Source organism: Schistocerca nitens, chromosome 10 (genome assembly GCF_023898315.1).
Source record: "Schistocerca nitens isolate TAMUIC-IGC-003100 chromosome 10, iqSchNite1.1, whole genome shotgun sequence".
Lineage (NCBI taxonomy): Eukaryota > Metazoa > Arthropoda > Insecta > Orthoptera > Acrididae > Schistocerca > Schistocerca nitens.
The window spans coordinates 124,711,447-124,730,993 of record NC_064623.1 but is presented as its reverse complement, the minus strand read 5'-3'; positions in this window follow the sequence as shown (position 1 = coordinate 124,730,993).

Here is a 19,547-nt window from a genome sequence, read left to right as displayed (position 1 = left end):
GCATTTTCCCGGAGCGATTTAGGGAAATCACGGAAAACCTAAATCAGGATGGCAGGACGCGGGATTGAACCGTCGCCCTCCCGAATGCGAGTCCAGTGTGCTAACCACTGCGCCATCTCGCTCGGTAACTCAATTGGGAATTCATGGAGGGAACACGACGTACTTTCCGACGAACGCTATTGAGAAAATTTAGACAACGGACATTTTAAGGTGACTGCAGAACTATCCTACTACTGCCAACGTGCATTTCACCTAAGGATTGCGAAGACAAGATTAGGTAGATCAGGGCTCATACGAAGGCATATAGACAGTCGTCAAAAAATGGTTCAAATGGCTCTGAGCACTAAGCGACTTAACTTCTGAGGTCATCAGTCGCCTAGAACTTAGAACTAATTAAACCTAACTAACCTAAGGACATCACACACATCCATGCCCGAGGCAGGATTCGAACCTGCGACCGTAGTGGGCGCTCGGTTCCAGACTGTAACGCCTAGAACCGCACGGCCACTCCGGCCGGCAGACAGTCGTCTTTCCCTCTCTCTGTTTACGAGTGGAACAGGAATGGAAATAATTAGTAGTTGTACAGGGTACCCTCTACCACGTACATCTTGGTAACTTGCTTAATATGCATGTGCACGTAGATTAAGTCATCCCGTGTATAATAACCCTCTGATAGGAAATTAGTGGTACACTTTTGTACAGTATTTACGACCAGCATCATGTAACTAATGGATTTTTAGCCATCGTCTCCAAAACACAACATTAATTTATCCAGGAGAGTACAGATAAGAAAGCAGTATTTGAACATGGATTCATTTAGCAATTCTAATTATTTATAATCAACTAAAAATTCGGTCGCCAATCAAGATGGGACAGAAAGTTTTGAAATAAACATTAACAATTTTAAGCTTAAATTCATTAGATAGCACGGAACCTTCTATCATTTACCTCTGGGCAGAAATTTTTCGAAAAACGGTCACTAAGAACAGCCTCGATGAATCTCATTACTCTGAGGTATTACGAGAATAATAAACCTCATCCTCACAATAACACTGCCTAGCCGAACTGCCTAATTTTGAAAGAATATTTGTCTTACGATATGTACTCAAGCAACAATCAAATCTACTTCTATGGTATAGAGGCCTTTTCATCAGGATAACGCATAGCAGTACATTTGTAAAACAGAACTACGCTCCACAAAATTCAATCTTTGTAACAACTGCGTTATCAAGAATGGTTTATAAACAGAACAGAATAATATGTTAGCTGCTTTCCTCACCAAAGCACTTCAGTTTTGTTTCATGTTAATAAAATTAGTTCTTTTAATGGTCAGATGCAGTATCACAGAGAGTCAGATAACTTTAGGAATTGGGGCCAGTATCCTAACATAGCTATGACTTACGTGACTAATGTCAGTAACTGCCTGTATAACTTGAAGGTTACATCCCAAAAATGGATTCAATCACATTGAAGGGCATACTGGCTGATGCGTTTAAAAAATAGAAAAAATAAAATAAAAAAACAGTACATTGCCCGGAGACAACGATGTACAGAGCAGCGGTGGTGATGACCTTGACTTCTATTGCGCAAGCGTGATTCAGCATACAAATTGCTCTAACGTAATTCTTCTGGCCATCTCCAATCACTCTAGAGCAGTGTACAAATACTCCACGCTGCAGTTACCTGGTAATGCGTCCAGTAAATCTGCAGGGAATTTGGCCTCGCTTCAGCTAATAGTCTAAAGCAGAGGTTCCCAACCTGGGAGTAATTACCCCCTCAGTGCTAGAATGAAATTTTCTAACGGGTAAAAACTAAATAATTCGATTTTGTTTCAGTCACGAAACTAAATTACACTCCTGGAAATGGAAAAAAGAACACATTGACACCAGTGTGTCAGACCCACCATACTTGCTCCGGACACTGCGAGAGGGCTGTACAAGCAATGATCACACGCACGGCACAGCGGACACACCAGGAACCGTGGTGTTGGCCGTCGAATGGCGCTAGCTGTGCAGCATTTGTGCACCGCCGCCGTCAGTGTCAGCCAGTTTGCCGTGGCATACGGAGCTCCATCGCAGTCTTTAACACTGGTAGCATGCCGCGACAGCGTGGACGTGAACCGTATGTGCAGTTGACGGACTTTGAGCGAGGGCGTATAGTGGGCATGCGGGAGGCCGGGTGGACGTACCGCCGAATTGCTCAATACGTGGGGCGTGAGGTCTCCACAGTACATCGATGTTGTCGCCAGTGGTCGGCGGAAGGTGCACGTGCCCGTCGACCTGGGACCCGATCGCAGCGACGCACGGATGCACGCCGAGACCGTAGGATCCTACGCAGTGCCGTAGGGGACCGCACCGCCACTTCCCAGCAAATTAGGGACACTGTTGCTCCTGGGGTATCGGCGAGGACCATTCGCAACCGTCTCCATGAAGCTGGGCTACGGTCCCGCACACCGTTAGGCCGTCTTCCGCTCACGCCCCAACATCGTGGCCCGCATCTCGTGGTCGTGCGGTAGCGTTCTCGCTTCCCACGCCCGGGTTCCCGGGTTCGATTCCCGGCGGGGTCAGGGATTTTCTCTGCCTCGTGATGGCTGGCTGTTGTGTGCTGTCCTTAGGTTAGTTAGGTTTAAGTAGTTCTAAGTTCTAGGGGACTGATGACCATAGATGTTAAGTCCCATAGTGCTCAGAGCCATTTCAACCATTTTGAACCCAACATCGTGCAGCCCGCCTCCAGTGGTGTCGCGACAGGCGTGAATGGAGGGACGAATGGAGACGTGTCGTCTTCAGCGATGAGAGTCGCTTCTGCCTTGGTGCCAATGATGGTCGTATGCGTGTTTGGCGCCGTGCAGGTGAGCGCCACAATCAGGACTGCATACGACCGAGGCACACAGGGCCAACACCCGGCATCATGGTGTGGGGAGCGATCTCCTACACTGGCCGTACACCACTGGTGATCGTCGAGGGGACACTGAATAGTGCACGGTACATCCAAACCGTCATCGAACCCATCGTTCTACCATTCCTATACCGGCAAGGGAACTTGCTGTTCCAACAGGACAATGCACGTCGGCATGTATCCCGTGCCACCCAACGTGCTCTAGAAGGTGTAAGTCAACTACCCTGGCCAGCAAGATCTCCGGATCTGTCCCCCATTGAGCATGTTTGGGACTGGATGAAGCGTCGTCTCACGCGGTCTGCACGTCCAGCACGAACGCTGGTCCAACTGAGGCGCCAGGTGGAAATGGCATGGCAAGCCGTTCCACAGGACTACATCCAGCGTCTCTACGATCGTCTCCATGGGAGAATAGCAGCCTGCATTGCTGCGAAAGGTGGATATACACTGTACTAGTGCCGACATTGTGCATGCTCTGTTGCCTGTGTCTATGTGCCTGTGGTTCTGTCGGTGTGATCATGTGATGTATCTGACCCCAGGAATGTGTCAATAAAGTTTCCCCTTCCTGGGACAATGAATTCACGGTGTTCTTATTTCAATTTCCAGGAGTGTATTTTCAAAAGATCATTACTATCATTTTGTAATACTCTAATATTGATTATGGAAGTTGTCAGTAATTACTTATTTTCAATTAGTAGCATTGGTGCGATGGATGCTACAGGTTCCTCACATAGTCCACCCACCGCACACATTTGTTATGCTTTGGCCCGTAAGTCGTTGATGATAAAAATGAGACATCTACTTAAGGAATGCTATGTATCTCAAGAACAAGTTGTAGATAGTATCTGCAATAGTCCAGAAATTGCTTCATTACTCGCTACGAAACAGGAAAATGAATTATTTGACACCACAACACAGCAGTACTGCATAAGGGCTACTATAGCGCTGTACACAGTTTTATTATTATTATTATTATCAGAGTGGTTAAACACAAAGAATTATCAGCCTCGAGTCGTCCAATTTCTGACAGTTGAGAAGTAAGGAGTGCACCAGTGAAGTTATTTAGTAACAGTCAGTATATTTCACGCTTGTGACCCTGTTTGATTTTAAATGGGGTTGCAGTGTGTAGATCAAGCAAGTGCCGAGTGCCGCAACGGAGAGGAGAAATGCAGGGGAAGCATGATTCGTAAAAAGCGTCTATCCTCACTGTGGAAAATTAACTTTCTCTTCTGAGAAGGTGTTGCGGGTAGCACTTGCGATGCACCACGAATTCCTTCGTCATTCATTCTAACACACACACACACAAACTAAATGTTATTCATCTTTCACCATTAAAAAAAAAAGTTTTCCAAGGAAAGTCTTTCATTCTACAGTTTATTTAGGTGCTAAAGTTGATGGTAATGTGTGTGTGTGGGGGGGGGGGGGGAGTGCTAGCTAACGTCTAATTGCTCTCAGGGGTAATGGTCTGCGAAAGGTTGAGAACCACTGGTCTAAAGCCTAGAGACAGGCTGGTTTGCGATTCCTGCCTTGGTGCGCCCACCACGTAGCCTGAAAAACCTCTTAGTTTGGCGGGCTCAGCACCTTCCGTATAGAAAGAGGCTTTCCTCCACATTTTGTTTCCCAAAGCACCTGTCGATATTTGTGCATGACCAATAGTTTTTCATCCATAAACCATACATTAGAAAATTCATCAGTACTACAAATAGTGAATATATATATATATGTATATATATATATATATATATATATATATATATATATATATATATATATATATATATATATATATATATATATATATATACTAGCCGACCCGACAGACGTTGTCCTGCATGATATTTCAAGTGCTTAGGATATTAAACAAAGTATGAAATGAAAGACAAATAATATAATAATGTCATTATTATTTATTTTTAAATAACATCAATTTTTCCAAAAACAATTCGTTATAATCAATAATGTTTGTTTAATTTTATCTTAATGCGAGTTGATGAACAATATTTTTAGTCAATTTCTGAGGAGTATAAATGAATAAACTTGACGGTTTTCCACCGCGAGAACACGCCACTTACAATTGGCCATGTGAAAAGACCGGATTCTCTAGATCCAATCCACAAATCGACATTGTTTGACCTTGTGACTTATTAATAGTCATGGCAAATGCCAAGCGGATTGGAAATTGCAGACGTCTGAATGGAATGGGTGAGTCTGAAGGGATCGTTGGGATTCATGGCAGGAGAACAACTTCACTTTCAAATTGGCCGTTCAAAATTGTAGCATTGCCCATAATTTTTTATGACTAATCTTGTACCGTTTAATAGCTCAGGTGCATTTACATTCCGAAGCAAAATGATAGGTGAGCCAATCTTTAATCGCAAGTTATGTGGTGGCATTCCCGGTAAATCCAGCGAATTCAAAAATTCAACAGGATAATTGACTGCTTTGTCAGGATCGGTAACAGTGTCGATCGATTTGAACAATATCTCATTGCCGGGCAATGACTGTTGGATTTTGATGTTAATAGCGTCAACATAGATATTTTTTGTGACTAAAATAGCTCGTTCACGAAGCCACGCATGACTAATATAATTAGATTGTAAACCTGGAAATATGCTTTCAATCTAATCATCTATCGTATTTAGCATGTTGCAGAAATTGTCTGGCAATGTGATGCATTGTGTGTCTCCATGCAATGGTACTGTTCCATTTCCAATGTTGAGCAATTGCTCGGAGAATGATGGTGCCAATGGATCGTTTTGTAGTTGAAGTATATTTGTGTTAAGACGTAATGTACTGACATTTCGCCATAGATAAGATTGTTTTATAAATGCGTTAATTTCATCCGCATATGTATCGCGTGGAATGATCGGGAATGTCTATCTAAAATCACCGAACAGCAGCAGTAGAGCACCACCGAAAAGCCTGGTGTTATTATTTAGATCTTTCATCATTCTATCGAGAGCTTCAAGCGAATGCTTGTGGGCCATAGTGCATTCATCCCAGATAATAATTCCGCATTTTTGCAAAACTTAAGCCATACTGGAATGCGTTTTTCATGTTGCACACTGCATTTGGATATGTGTGAATGTTCAACAGCAACTTGAGTGCTGAATGTGCAGTCCGTCCGCCATCAAGCAAAGTGGCTGAAACACCTGATGACGCAATTGCTAACGCAATATGATGTTGAGATCGAATGCATGCAAGTATTAGAGAGATGAGAAACGTTTTTCCAGTGCCACCTGGCGTCAAAAAAATAAAAAAGAGTCCACCTTGCTCTGCTGCAATAGACAAATTAATTCGATCGTATACATTCTTTTGTTCATCATTGAATAGTTGCTCATTATTTTCAACGAAAGTAGTTAAAGAGACCGTATTGAACTGTTGTTCGCTCTGAATCTCGTTGTTAACAATGTCTGTTGCTGGGCAGTTAGGTGAGACATACCAAAATGAATGAATGGCATAATCGAAATCAGAGCGCAAATATCTTCAATCTTTATTAGCGCCTCGTTATATATTTCCGGCAAAAAATGGATATTGGGATCTTGATCAGCGATCCGAATGCGATGCAGAATGTCGTCGCTCATGGAATCTTTATATTTGTCCCAGAGGACAGAAGCTTGAGATGGAAAACATGTCGTCTACAATATAGCGAATAACTGGCGAATTTGATGAGGAGAGGAACTCAATGTTGAATCTGCATGTGTAATATCCCAATGGTTGTCATTTTCCAGTAAATGTAATTCGCGGCACGCATCATGATATGTGTCGTACAAAATGCCATTGACTGTTCGCACATATTGGAAGGACGTCGGTCCAGGAACATTAACCAACAGTAAGGGCAGGAAGAAACATTCGTGGTGCTTTGGATGGACTGTGTATAATCGGCCTAATGTATTTCCCATAAATATGCCGTTGTATCCTTCAACCTCAACACCTCGCTTTCGTGGTTCCCACTTTTTTGACTGTTTGTTCCATGTGAGATATGGTGGCACATCAGTGTACATTAATGTCTTTGCGAATTGACAGGGAATACCTGGTTGGTTGCATAGTTCGAAAAACTCAGTTAATGTAGTTTTTGGGGCAATTGAAGCACGTTGTAGAGCAGTCTCTTCAGTGACCTAAACACGCTGTCCATTTTCAAGGTGCACGGCCCAATGTATAACAGCAGGATCTCTTTCGTGTATCGGAAAACCCAAATTTTCATTGTCCGTCAATTGATCTTCTGTCGATCTATTTAAACAACGGTTCTGGACTAATTGTGAATTCCGAGTACGTCGACCAATATTTCCTCCTCGTTCAAGAAGACGTGGCATTGTTTTGTGTACGTAACTTATATGTGAATATAATACACTTAATATTCACTGAAATGCGACACCTGAAATATCAAAAGACACCGTACAAAAAAATTAAAATGTCAAAATAACAATACACACGTAATATAATACACTCAAATTAAAATGTCGAAAAATAAACGAAATCGTACGCACGTAACTTATATCTGAGTATAATACGCTCAATGTTGCACACAAAATTGCAACGCCACCTACCGTGCTGATTTAAGAATGTAAATTTTCCATGCCCCCACTTGAATGCATTCACAAAAATTCATTCAAGTCTATCCAGCCGTTTAGATGCAGTACAGATAAATAATGTAGATACCGACTCTAGCGCCATCTGACAAGCTGACTTGTGAATCTAAACCATCCAGAGTGCCACCCAAAGGCATACAAAAAAATTCATTCAAATCGGTCCAGCCGTTTAGGAGGAGTTCAGTGATATATATATATATATATATATATATATATATATATATATATATATATATATATTCATGATTAAGTAACAATAATATAGTAGTAGTTATCTGTTTAGGAATAATGAGAGAAGGCAACGTACATGGAAGAGACTTGGAGACACTGGAAGGTTTTAGATTGATTATATAATAGTTAAACAGAGATTTAGGAACCAGATTTTAAACTGACATTTCCAGGGGCAGATGTGGACTCTGACTAAAATTTTACTGCAGAGTACAACTGAAGAAACTGCAAAAAGGTAGGAATTTAAGGAGATGGGACCCGGATAAATTAAAGAAGCAGATGTTGTACATGGTTTCAGAGAGAGCATTAGGAAGCCATTGACAAGAACATGGGAAAGGATTGCAATGGAACAGAAATGAATAGCTTTGAGAGGTGAAATAGTGAAGGGAGCAGAGGAACAAGTAGGTAAAAAGACGAGGGTTAGAAGAAATCCTTGGGAAACACAAGAGATACTGACTTTAATCGAGGAAAGGAAAAAATACAAAAATGGAATAAATGAAGCAGAAGAAAGGGAATACAAACGTCAAAAAAATGAGGTAGACAGGAAGCGAAAAATGGCTAAGCAGGAATTGCTACAGGATAAATGTAAGGAAGTAGAAGTATATATCACTAGGTGTAAGATAGATTCTGCCTACAGGAAACTTAAAGAGAGCTTTGGAGAATAGAGAACCACCTATATGAATATCAAGCGCAAAACTTAAAGAGAGCTTTGGAGAATAGAGAAGCACCTATACGAATATCAAGCGCTCAGGTGGAACGTCAGTCCTTAGCAAAGAAGAGAAAGCAGAAAGGTGAAAGAAGTAGAGAGCCTGTACGTATAAGGGAGATGTACGTGTGGGCAGTATTATGGAAATGGAAGAGGACGTAGAGGAAGATGAGAAGGGAGATATGATACTGCGTGAAGAATTTGATAAACTACCGAATGACTTTAAGACGAAACAAAGACCCGGGAGTAGATAACATTCCATTAGATCTACTTAGGAGACACAGCCATGACAAAACTATTCCACCTGGTGAGCAAGATGTATGACATAGGCGAAATACCCTCACACTTCAAGAAGAATATACACTGAAGCGCCAACGAAACTGGAATAGACATGCATATTCAAATATTGTTGTTGTTGTGGTCTTCAGTCCTGAGACTGGTTTGATGCAGCTCTCCATGCTACTCTATCCTGTGCAAGCTTCTTCATCTCCCAGTACTTACTGCAACCTACATCCTTCTGAATCTGCTTAGTGTATTCATCTCTTGGTCTCCCTCTACGATTTTTACCCTCCACGCTGCCCTCCAATGCTAAATTTGTGATCCCTTGATGCCTCAAAACATGTCCTACCAACCGGTCCCTTCTTTTTGTCAAGTTGTACCACAAACTCCTCTTCTCCCCAATTCTATTCAATACCTCCTCATTAGTTATGTGATCTACCCATCTAATCTTCAGCATTCTTCTGTAGCACCACATTTCGAAAGCTTATATTCTCTTCTTGTCCAAACTATTTATCGTCCATGTTTCACTTCCATACATGGCTACACTCCATACAAATACTTTCGGAAACGACTTCCTGACACTTAAATCTATACTCGATGTTAACAAATTTTTCTTCTTCAGAAACACTTTCCTTGCCATTGCCAGTCTACATTATATATCCTCTCTACTTCGACCATCATCCGTTATTTTACTCCCTAAATAGCACGACTCCTTTACTACTTTAAGTGTCTCATTTCCTAATCTAATTCCCTCCGCATCACCCGATTTAATTTGACTACATTCCATTATCCTCGTTTTGCTTTTGTTGATGTTCATCTTATACCCTCCTTTCAAGACATTGTCCATTCCGTTCAACTGCTCTTCCAAGTCCTTTGCTATCTCTGACAGAATTACAATGTCATCGGCGAACCTCAAAGTTTTTATTTCTTCTCCATGAATTTTAATACCTACTCCGAATTTTTCTTTTGTTTCCTTTACTGCTTGCTCAATATACAGATTGAATGACATCGGGGAGAGGCTACAACCCTGTCTCACTCCCTTCCCAACCACTGCTTCCCTTTCATGCCCCTCGACTCTTATAACTGCCATCTGGTTTCTGTACAAATTGTAAATAGCCCTTCGCTCCCTGTATTTTACCCCTGCCACCTTCAGAATTTGAAAGAGAGTATTCCAGTTAACATTGTCAAAAGCTTTCTCTAAGTCTACAAATGCTAGAAACGTAGGTTTGCCTTTTCTTAATCTTTCTTCTAAGATAAGTCGTTTCTACGGAATCCAAACTGATCTTCGCCGAGGTCGGCTTCTACCAGTTTTTCCATTCGTCTGTAAAGAATTCGCGTTAGTATTTTGCAGCTGGGACTTATTAAACTGATAGTTCGGTAATTTCTTGAAGTCTGAGGGTATTTCGCCTGTCTCATACATCTTGCTCACCAGATGATATAGTTTTGTCAGGACTGGCTCTCCCAAGGCTGTCAGTAGTTCTAATGGAATGTTGTCTACTCCGGGGGCCTTGTTTCGACTGAGGTCTTTCAGTGCTCTGTCAAACTCTTCACGCAGTATCTTATCTCCCATTTCGTCTTCATCTACATCCCCTTCCATTTCCATAATATTGTCCTCAAGTACATCGCCCTTGTATAGACCCTCTATATACTCCTTCCACCTTTATGCCTTCCCTTCTTTGCTTAGTACTGGGTTTCCATCTGAGCTCTTGATATTCATAAAAGTGGTTCTCTTCTCTCCAAAGGTCTCTTTAATTTTCCTGTAGGCAGTATATATCTTACCCCTCGTGAGATAAGCCTCTACATCCTTACATTTGTCTTCTAGCCATCCCTGCTTAGCGATTTTGCACTTCCTGTCGATCTCATTTTTGAGACGTTTGTATTCCTTTTTGCCTGCTTCATTTACTGCATTTTTATATTTTCTCCTTTCATCAATTAAATTCAATATTTCTTCTGTTACCCAAGGATTTCTACTAGCCCGCGTCTTTTTACCTACTTGATCTTCTGCTGCCTTCACTACTTCATCCCTCAGAGCTACCCATTCTTCTTCTACTGTATTTCTTTCGCCCATTCCTGTCAATTGTTCCCTTATGCTCTCCCTGAAACTCTCTACAATCTCTGGTATATTCAAATATACGAATATGTAAACATGTGGAATAGGGCGTTGCGGTCGACAACGCCTATATAAGACAAGTGTCTGGCGCAGTTGTTAGATGGGTTACTGCTGCTACAATGGCAGATTATCAAGATTTAACTGGTTCTGAAAGTGATGTAATCGGTGCACGAGCGATGGGACACAACAGCCCCGAGGTAGCGATGAAGTGGGGATTTTCCCGTACGACGATTTCACGAGTGTACCACGAATAACGGGACCAACGACGGTTAAACATAATTTTTCAAATAGTGATCCATTGCTAAGGTGAAAATAAATGAAAAACTATTAAAGACCTGTGGCTAGGATGAAAGCCTTAGAAGTGGTAACAACAAAATGGACGGATATTCTCCCTGGATTAAACCCGTCAAGTAAATAGCAATTGACGGGAAAGTAGAACCTGACAACCGCATACCGCTTCTCCGGCCTATATGCAGTCGCGAACAGTGGACGCGGCCGTGTACCCTATCAGGCTGACGGCAAGAAAGTAAACAGCTTGCCTGTAGACGCTCGTGCATGCGTTGATGGTGTGTGGGCTTAACCGAAATATCGGTGGTCTTTTGGGGGACACACGAATGCTGAATGAGAACAAGAAATATTGGGATACCAAGTACAAAAACTTTTTCTGTAAAGCAATCTGTAGAATGTCAAGGGGACGTTTATTTTCATTAATAATGCCCATAAGTTATGATAACCTAAAGTTACTCCTGTAGGTCTTATAACTTAAAAGAGGAATATCGGATGCATTTAGTACGGCAAGAAAACGTATCTGCCAACTGTGTCCCTTGAATAAACTTTAAAAATTTACCACGTTTATAGAACGTCTCAGGATTTCTAGCCCAAAATCTGCCTAGAGTACCCAGTTTTGTGAGCAGAGCCATTTCGTCATCGATCTCCTTAGTAACTTAAGACCAACAGCCATACCATTTATTGTTTGATTAACTGGCTTCCCCGACACAAACTGTAATTAACATATTTTCATACGACGTTAACGCATCAATAGGCCTGATAATGGTCACATGATATTTGGCGTCAGCGGAAAAGCCTCCACTGCACAAAAGTCGTATGGCAGCATATGCAGAACTGTATTACGATGTATTTGCCATAGATAACTCCTACACAGTTTGGGAAGTGCCAGTTCATACTAAAAGTCATAGGTATTACATGACCAGGGATTGGTTGTTGTTTCATGGAAAATACCACAAATTGCAGAGTGACCAAAACTGCAATTCACTACCATTAGCTGCCAGTCACCTTATGAAAACTGCATTCAGGTTGTTTCTGGTATAAGGCCGTTTGCAGTGAGTAACAGAGATATATAGACAAATACATCACAAGTGATATATGCCAGACAGGCTATATTGAACCAATATTCTGGCAATGAATATACAACTGGACTGGCTAATCATAGATGTTAGTTGCTGCTGGGTTTCGCTAATAAACAATACAATTCAGCTCAGTATATGTTCCACTGTGTCCACAAAGCTCTCCACACTGCCTATTACTGCGTAAGCCTCTTCATCCCTACGTAACTACTGCGTCCCACATGCATTCGAATCTGCTGACTGTTGTTAAGCCTTGACCATTGTCTCTATAATCTTGCTTCCATTACCAAATTAACTATTCTTTGATGCTTCGGAATATGTTGTGTCAACTAGTTCCTTCCTTTAAGACGATCTGTACCTTAGTTTGCCTTTTGTTCTCAGTTTGTTTCAGTACCTCTTCATTAGTTATACGATCTACATATGTGATCTTCGGCATTCTTCTTTAACAGCACACTGTCTTCTAGACAGAGCTATTAATCGTCCACGTTACAATTACATACAAGGCTACACTTCACACAAATACCTTCATAAAATACTCCATGACACTTAAATTCATATTCCACGTCAACAACTTTTTGTTCGGAAACGCTTTTCTTGCTATTGCCAGTATACATTTTATATCATCTCTACTTGTGCGTTCTCAGTTACTGCTGCCGTTTCAAGTCACGAGCTCTTACAACTGCTGTCTACTTTCTGTACAAGTTGTAGATAATCTTGTGTCCCTGTGTTTTATCCCTGAATTTATCCCTGATACTTCCATAGATTCAAAGCGTGTTTTCAGTTCAGAATGCCAAAAGCTTCCTCTGAATCTACAAATACTACACTACTGGCCATTAAAATTGCTATACCACGAAGATGACGTGCTACAGACGTGAAATTTAACCGACAAGAAGAAGATGCTGTGATATGCAAATGATTAGCTTTTCAGAGGATTGACACAAGGTTGGCGCCGGTGGAGACACCTACAACGTGCTGACATGAGGAAAGTTTCCGACCGATTTCTCATACACAAACAGCAGTTGACCGGCGTTGCCTGGTGAAACGTTGTTGTGATGCCTCGTGTAAGGAGGAGAAATGCATACCATCACGTTTCCGACTTTGATAAAGGTCGGATTGTAACATATTGCGATTGCGGTTTATCGTATCGCGACATTGCTGCTCACTTTGGTCGAGATCCAATGACTGTTAGCAGAATATGGAGTCGGTGGGTTCAGGAGGATAATAGAGAACGCCGTGCTGGATCCCAACGGCCTGGTATCACTAGCAGTCGAGACGACAGGCATCTTATCCGCATGGCTGTAACGGATCGTGCAGCCACGTCTCGAACCCTGAGTCAACAGATGGGGATGTTTGCAAGACAACAACCATCTGTACGAACAGTTCGACGACGTTTGCAGTAGCATGGACTATCAGCTTGGAGACCATGGCTGCGGTTACCCTTGACGCTGCAACACAGACAGGAACGCCTGCGATGGTGTACTCAACGACGAACCTGGGTGCACGAATGGCAAAACGTCATTTTTTCTGATGAATCCAGGTTCTGTTTACAGCATCATGATGGTCGCATCCGTGTTTGGCGACATCGCGGTGAACGCACATTGGAAGCGTGTATTCGTCATCGCCATACTGGCGTATCACCCGGCGTGATGGTATGGGGTGCCATTGGTTACACGTCTCTGTCACCTATTGTTCGCGTTGACGGAGCTTTGAACAGTGGACGTTACATTTCAGATGTGTTACGACCCGTGGCTCTACCCTACATTCGATCCCTGCGAAACCCTACATTTCAGCAGAATAATGAACGACCGCATGTTGCAGGTCCTGTACGGGCCTTTCTGGATACAGAAAATGTTCGACTGCTGCCCTGGCCAGCACATTCTCTAGGTCTCTCACCAATTGAAAGCGTCTGGTCAATGGTGGCCGAGCAACTGGCTCGTCACAATATGTCAGTCTCTACTCTTGATGAACTGTGGTATCGTGTTGAAGCTGCATGGGCAGCTATACCTGTACACGCCATCCAAGCTCTGTTTGACTCAATGCCCAGGCATGTCAAGGCCGTTATTATAGCCAGAGGAAGTTGTTCCGGGTACTGATTTCTCAGGATCTATGCACCCAAATGTAATCACATGTCAGTTCTAGTATAATATATTTGTCCAATGAATAACCATTTATCATCTACATTTGTTAATGGTGTAGCAAATTTTAATGGCCAGTAGTGTATAAAAGCAGATTTGCCATCCTCCAGTCTATCTACTAAGGTAAGTGGTAGGATCAGGATTCCCTCGCGTGCTCAGTCATTTCACAGGAATCTAACATCGTTCTCATGTCAGTTTGTATAGCTCCTCTCCCTTATATGTTCCTTCCACCTTGCACCATGACCGTCATGTAACTGTGCGTGTGATAGCGGAAGACCTTAATTTGAATTGTGGGTGTGTCATAGGATTTTACGTGCAGCTTTAGGGAATCGAAACTTAATGTAAAACTCGTTCGTCATAAACTAACAGACGAACAGAAAGAGGAAAGACGAAGAATTTCTGCTGACCTACTGGATACAGGCAGACGTGATCCCACATTTCTGTCAAAGACACTATTGGGAATGAAAGTTGGTGCTACCAGTACGAACTTCAGACGAAGCGTCAAAGTGCTGAATGTCGGAGTCCTGAACCACCACCCTCGAAAAATGTCAAACAACCTTCGAGAACGAAGACAATGTTGATCGCATTCTTTGATATTAAAGGATTAGTTCAACATGAGTATGTTCCTCCAGGTCAGACAGCGAACCAAACTCTGTACATCGAAGATCTGAACCGATTGCGACAAGCAATTCGACTTCTCTGAACTGATTTGTGGCATTCTCAGGACTGGTTCTTACTGCCTGACTAGATTAAGGGCCTATACTCTGTTACCGAGTATCTAGCCAGGCATTCTGTTATTGCCATCCCACATCCGCCATATTCGCACGACCTCTCGAATTGCGATTTTCTCTTGTTTCCGCGCGTGAAAAGGCGATTGGAAGGAAAGCTTCATCAAGATATCGCAGACAAATGAACTTACAAGCATCGCAATTGCAAATTTCCCTGCCGGCTTCCAAGAGCTCCAGGAAAGTTGGCAACTGTGTACAGATAGCCAAGGAGATTTCTTCTACAGGAACTAGGATCATTTCTTGGTAAGCACAATTTTCTATTTTTTTAAAGAATTGTCCCGGAACTTTTCTAAGAAATGGAGTATATCTGGACTGATTAAAAAACTGGTGTCATCTGTAAAAAGAAGGAGGCCCTTTTACATAATTATATCAGAAATAATAATGGACCTAAGACTGAGCCTTGTGGAACCCCACCAGCGACTTCTCCTATTCACTCTCGAAGGCGGTAGGTAGGAAGATGGCGGATGGTGAGGGCTGCCTGCTGCGACACACTTTCGCCTCCCACCACACGGTCGTTGTTCTTCCACCCCATCCAGGCTTTCTAATCTCTGTTATGGGGTGGACGGGGGTGGGCCGGCGAACCGCGTCATAAGGCGCGCCAGCAGGGGAAGCGGGTCGGGAGTAATAACGTGGAAATTATACGGGGCGCCACATTTTACACTGCCGCCCTTCCGAGGCTGCCAAGAGCTGGAGACTGACGTGGTGGGGCGGAAGTGGCGCGACGACCGCCTGGAGCGTGGAGGCAGCAGCAGCCGCGCAACAAATGGGCGTCACGACGGAAGGAAACGATAGAATGGTCTCGATTCCCAGTCGATGCAAATTTGTAAATAAAGTTGCTTGTTCCACTAGCAATTCCGTGAAGCATAAAATACATCGACACGAAAAAAAGTAATTTAATATTGTAAGGTGGCTATAATTTCGCACCTTACAAGCACTAATCCACATACTTTGCCGTGAACTACGACTAGAATTAGGTATCATTTAATACGCTGTACATCGTATACACGGTGTCACAAAAAGGTACGGCCAAACTTTCAGGAAACATTCCTCACACACAAATAAAGAAAAGATGTTATGTGGACATGTGTCCGGAAACGCTTAATTTCCATGTTAGAGCTAATTTTAGTTTGGTCAGTATGTACTGTACCTCCTCGATTCACCGCCAGTTGGCCCAATTGAAGGAAGGTACGTTTTTCCTCCCAAACTTTCCGCGCTGGATGTGTTCAGCAGTCTTCAGACTTACTTGGGGACGTGCGTTATCGTGTCTTGTGTTGACATGCGACTCATTGCTCTGCAGTACTAACATCAAGCAAATCAGTACGGAGCATCAACAGGTTAGTGTTCATCACGAACGTGGTTTTGCAGTCAGTGCAATGTTTACAAATGCGGAGTTGGCAGAAGCCCATTTGATGTATGGATTAGCACGGGGCAATAGCCGTGGCGCGGTACGTTTGTATCGAGACAGATTTCCAGAACGAAGGTGTCCCGACAGGAAGACGTTCGAAGCAATTGATCGGCGTCTTAGGGAGCACGGAACATTCCAGCCTATGATTCGCGACAGGGGAAGACCTAGAAGGACGAGGACACCTGCAATGGACGAGGCAATTCTTCGTGCAGTTGACGATAACCCTAATGTCAGCGTCAGAGAAGTTGCTGCTGTACAAGGTAACGTTGACCACGTCACTGTATGGAGAGTGCTACGGGAGAACCAGTTGTTTCCGTACCGTGTACAGCGTGTGCAGGCACTATCAGCAGCTGATTGGCCTCCACGGGTACACTTCTGCGAATGGTTCATCCAACAATGTTTCAATCCTCATTTCAGTGCAAATGTTCTCTTTATGGATGAGGCTTCATTCCAACGTGATCAAATTGTAAATTTTCACAATCAACATGTGTGGGCTGACGAGAGTCCGCACGCAATTGTGCAATCACGTCATCAACACAGATTTTCTGTGTACGTTTCGGCAGGCATCTTGATTGGGCCCCATGTTCTTCCACCTACGCTCAATGGAGCACGTTATCATGATTTCATACGGGTTACTCTACCTGTGCTGCTAGAACATGTGCCTTTACAAGTATGACACAACATATGGTTCATGCACGATGGAGCTCCTGCACATTTCAGTCCAAGTGTTCGTACGCTTCTCAACAACAGATTCGGTGACCGATGGATTGGTAGAGGCGGACCAATTCCATGGCCTCCACGCTCTCTTGACCTCAACCCTCTTGACTTTCATTTATGGGGGCATTTGAAAGCTCTTGCCTACGCAACCCCGGTACCAAATGTAGAGACTCTTCGTGCTCGTATTGTGGACGGCTGTGATACAATACGCCATTCTTCAGGGCTGCATCAGCGCATCAGGGATTCCATGCGACGGAGGGTGGATGTATGTATCCTTGCTAACGGAGAACATTTTGAACATTTCCTGTAAGAAAGTGTTTGAAGTCACGCTGGTACGTTCTGTTGCTGTGTGTTTCCATTCCATGATTAATGTGATTTGAAGAGAAGTAATAAAATGAGCTCTAACATGGAAAGTAAGTGTTTCCGGACACATGACCACATAACATATTTTCTTTATTTGTGTGTGAGGAATGTTTCCTGAAAGTTTGGCCGTACGTTTTTGTAACACCCTGTATATGAATATTTTAAGGAGACTGACATTGTCACATACACCTTGTAAATAATTGTTAACGCTTATTGCATGAAAGGTTACGGATTGTCTTTATTATCAGAATGGCGTAATCAATGATTGCCTATACTAGTAGAATGGTTCAAATGGCTCTGAGCACTATGGGACTTAACATCTGTGGTCATAAGTCCCCTAGAACTTAGAACTACTTAAACCTAACTAACCTAAGGACATCACACATATCCATGCCCGAGGCAGGATTCGAACCTGCGACCGTAGTAGTCGCGCGGTTCCTGACTGAGCGCCTAGAACCGCTAGACCACCGCGGCCGGCTATACTAGTAGAGGTTGGAATGCCAGTGTAGATGAAACGACAGGTAGAACTGAAGCTCTGGGTGGAAGGCCGCTATTGTAGCAGGACTGGAGAGATAACCGGGAACGAAAAAGCGGCACCTCGGAAACCACGCAGGCTGGGTTATTTCCAACAATTTTTACTCATTAGGGTACCATTGTACGAGTGTACGTTTTTCCTCCCAAACTTTCCGCGCTGGATGTGTTCAGCAGTCTTCAGACTTACTTGGGGACGTGCGTTATCGTGTTGCAGCAAAACATCTCCTGGGTTGCTCCGACGTCGAAGTCGCCGAAGGCACGTCTTGAGTTTTGTTAATGTGTTGACATATGCTTCTGAATTACTGGTACTGCCTCTTGGCATCACATCAACGAGATTCACGCCTTCACAGTTCTAGAACACGGTGATCGTGACCTTATGGGCGGAAGCAGTTGCTTTGAATTGTTTCTTCTGTGGGAAGTGGGAATTTCGCCATTCCATCGACTGTCATTTCGTTTCGGGCTCAAAATGGTGAACACAGGTTGCATCACCTGTCACAATCTGGGACAAGGATGCCTCCCCCTCAGCTTCAAAACGTTGCAACAAAGCAAATGTTTTTTTCTGTGCGATTTGTGATCCACCGTTACACCGTGGGATCCATGTTGCACACACTTTTGAATATTGCATCCACACTCCCTTTAATTAATGACAGATGCAGCGCCAACAGCGGAGTCGTAATGCGCCTGTCCTCGCGAATGACGACATCGGCTCGCTGCAACACGTCAGGTGTGACAGCCGTAGATGGTCTCCCCGACCACTGCAAATCGTGGAGCTCCGCCGAACCGCCTTCTGACGACCTCACCCTCCGTGCCCAGCGACTAACTGTACGAGGTGCATTCAAGTTCTAAGGCCTCCGATTTTTTTTCTCCGGACTAGAAAGAGATAGAAACATGCGCATTGTTTTTAAATGAGGCCGCGTTCATTGTCAATACGTCCCAGAGATGGCAGCACCGTACGGCAGATGGAATTTTACCGCCAGCGGCGAGAATGAAAACTGTTTAAATACTTAAAATGGCGACATTTTCCTTACTTGAACAGTGTGCAATCATTCGTTTTCTGAATTTGCGTGGTGTGAAACCAATTGAAATTCATCGACAGTTGAAGGAGACATGGGGTGATGGAGTTATGGATGTGTCGAAAGTGCGTTCGTGGGTGCGACAGTATAATGAAGGCAGAAGATCGTGTGACAACAAACCGAAACAACCTCGGGCTCGCACAAGCCGGTCTGACGACACGATCGAGAAAGTGGAGAGAATTGTTTTGGGGGATCGCCGAATGACTGTTGAACAGATCGCCTCCAGAGTTGGCATTTCTGTGGGTTCTGTGCACACAATCCTGCATGACGACCTGAAAATGCGAAAAGTGTCATCCAGGTGGGTGCCACGAACGCTGACGGACGACCAGATGGCTGCCCGTGTGGCATGTTGCCAAGCAATGTT